The sequence below is a fragment of the Dasypus novemcinctus genome, chromosome 20 (genome assembly GCF_030445035.2).
Source record: "Dasypus novemcinctus isolate mDasNov1 chromosome 20, mDasNov1.1.hap2, whole genome shotgun sequence".
Taxonomy (NCBI): Eukaryota; Metazoa; Chordata; class Mammalia; order Cingulata; family Dasypodidae; genus Dasypus; species Dasypus novemcinctus.
In genome coordinates this window covers 4099405-4102511 of record NC_080692.1, presented here as the reverse complement: position 1 = coordinate 4102511, position 3107 = coordinate 4099405, and the positions used below count along the sequence as shown (strand labels likewise).

Here is a 3107-nt window from a genome sequence, read left to right as displayed (position 1 = left end):
AATATGGGCTGCTTATGTGTTTCTAGGAATTTGTCCATTTCCTCTAAATTGTCATTTTTGTTGGAATATAGTTTTTCTAAGTATCCTCTTATGATAGTCTTTATTTCTGTGGGGTCAGTGGTGATCTCTCCTTTCTAATTCCTTATTTTGTGTATTTGCATCTTCTCTCTTTTTTTCTTTGTTAGTCTCACTAAAGGTTTGTCAATTTTGTTGATCTTCTCAAAAAAAAACAGCTCTTGGTCTTGTTTATCTTTTCAAGTTCTTTCTTATTTTCTATTTCATTTAGTTCTGCTCTTATCTTTGTTATTTCCTTCCTTCTTCTTCCTGTTGGATTACTTTGTTGTTTTTTTCCTAATTCCTCTAAATGTGCAGTTAATTCTTCAATTTTTGCTCTTTCTTCTTTTTTGATGTATAAATTTATGGCTATAAATTTCCCTCTCATTACTGCTTTTGCTGCATCCCATAAATTTTGGTATGTTGTGTTATCATTATCATTTGTTTCAAGGTAGTCATTGATTTCTTTTGAGATTTCCTCTTTGACCCACTATTTTTTCTAATATGTGTTGTTTAATTTCCAAATCATGTTGTGAAATCTGGGCCTCTGTCCCTTGCAAATTTCCAGCTTCACTCCACTGTGTTCAGAGATATATTTTGTATGATTTCAATCTTTCTGAATTCATTAATCCTTTCTTTGTGGCCTAGCATATGGTCTATTTTGGAGAATGATCCATGTGCACTTGAGAAAAATGTATATCCTCCTGTGTTTGGGTGTAATGATCTATATATGTCTATTAGATCCAGCTCCTCTAATACACTGTTCAAATGTTTTGTTTCTTTAGTGATTCTCTTTTGAGATGTTCTGTCCAGAGTTGATAGGGGTGTATTAAAATCCCCCACTATAATTGTAGATGCATCTGTTCTTTCACTTAGTTTTTCCAGCGTTTGCCTCACGTATTTACAGGCGCCCTTATTAGGAACATAAGTATTTATGATTGTTCGATCTTCTTGACAAGATTGTCCCTTTCACTAATATGTAATATCCCTTCTTTGTCTCTCACAATTGTTACACATTTAAAGTCCATTTTGTCTGATATTAATATAGCTACTCCTGAGCTCAGCAGCAGCCTCTGCTCGCGTTTGCTTCTCAGTTTGGTCCGCCTGCCCTCTAGCTCAGCCTCCACCATGTCCACCAGGGTGACCCAGAAGTCCTTCAAGGTGTCCACCTCGGGCCCCCGGACCTTCAGCAGCCGCTTGTACACGAGTGGGCCAAGCTCCCGTATCAACTTCTCCACCCTCTCCCGGGTGGGCAGCAGTGGCTTCCGACGAAGCATGGGCCCCGGCTTGGGTCTGGGTCTGGGCTACGGCGGGGCAGGCAGTGTAGGGATCATCATGGCCGTCACCTTGAACCAGAGCCTGCTTAACCCCGTGAAGCTGATGGACACTAACGACCTCCAGGCCGTGCACATGCAGGAGAAGGAGCAGATCAAGAGCCTCAACAACAAGTTTGCTTCCTTCATCGACAAGGTACGGTTCCTAGAGCAGCAGAACAAGATGCTGGAGACTAAGTGGCGCCTCCTGCAGCAGCAGCAGAAGACTTCTCGGAGCGACATGGACAGCCTGTTTGAGAGCTACATCAGCAACCTTCGTAGGCAGCTGGAAGGGCTGGGCCAGGAGAAACTGAAGCTGGAGGCAGAGCTTGGCAACATGCAGGGGCTGGTGGAGGATTTCAAGAATAAGTATGAGGAGGAGATCAACAAGCGAACAGACATGGAAAATGAATTTGTCCTCATCAAGAAGGATGTCGATGAAGCTTACATGAACAAGGTAGAGCTGGAGTCGCACCTGGAAGGCCTGACTGAGGAGATTAACTTCCTCAGGCACCTGTATGAAGCGGAGCTGGCTGAGCTGCAGGCCCAGATCTCAGACACGTCCGTGGTGCTGTCCATGGACAACAGCCGCTCCCTGGACCTGGACGGCATCATCGCCGAGGTCAAGGCCCAATACGAGGAGATCGCCAACTGCAGCTGGGCCGAGGCCGAGAGCATGTACCAGATCGAGTACGAGAAGCTGCAGACGCTGGCCGGGAAGCACGGCGATGACCTCCGCCGCACCAAGACGGAGATCACCGAGATGAACCGGAGCATCAGCCAGCTCCAGGCTGAGATCGAGGGCCTGAAGGGCCAGAGAGCCTCCCTGGAGGCGGCCATCACTGAGCCCGAGCAGCGTGGGGAGCTGGCGGTCAAGGACGCCAACGCCAAGCTGGCCCAGCTGGAGGCCGCGCTGCAGCAGGCCAAGCAGGACATGGCGCGGCAGCTGCGCGAGTACCAGGAGCTGATGAACGTCAAGCTGGCCCTGGACATCGAGATCGCCACCTACCGCAAGCTGCTGGAGGGCGAGGAGGGCAGGCTGGAGGCTGGCATGCAGAACATGAGTATTCACACAAGGACCAGCTCAAGCGGCTACCACTCAGGTGGACTGAGCCCGGTGGTGGGCCTCAACTTAGGCTCCAGCCCCTTCCAGGGCTTAGCCTCTCCTGGGGGCTCTGGCTTGGTGATCTGCAACAAGGCACTGGTGGTGAAGAAGATCGAGACCCGTGACGGGAAGCTTGTGTCCGAGTCCTCCGATGTCTTGAGCAACTGAACTGCCACCGCCGCCCCTCCTGGCTCCAGCCCTGCCCGCCCTGTGCCTGGCCCACCCCCTTGATGCTCTTGTCCCCAACTGGAAGCCACTTTTCTCTCTTCCAAAATAAAGCTGCCTTGGTTCCGCCAAAAAATATATATATATAGCTACTCCTGCCTTTTTTTGGTTATTGTTTGCTTATATGATTGTTTTCCAACCATTCACTTTCAGCCTCCATGAGTCTTTGGGTCTAATTTGTGTCTCTTGTAGTCAGCATATAGATGGGTCATATTTCCTTATCCAGTGCCCCAGTCTGAATCTTTTGATAGGTGAGTTTAATCCGTTGACATTCAGTATTATTACTTTCAAGGAATTATTTGTGTTAGCCATATTTTGATTGGACTTGTGTTTGTCATATTTTCTTTGTTTGTTTCTTTGTTTTTCTTCCCTTTTTGTCTTTTTTGTTGCTCTTACACTCTCCTCCAACT

General features: G+C 47.5%; 1 pseudogene; it reads left to right on the top strand.

The window, feature by feature from the left end:
- The first annotated feature begins 1145 nt into the window (after positions 1–1145).
- On the top strand, positions 1146–2655 carry LOC101425019 (keratin, type II cytoskeletal 8 pseudogene; annotated as a pseudogene).
- The last annotated feature ends 452 nt before the right edge of the window (positions 2656–3107 follow it).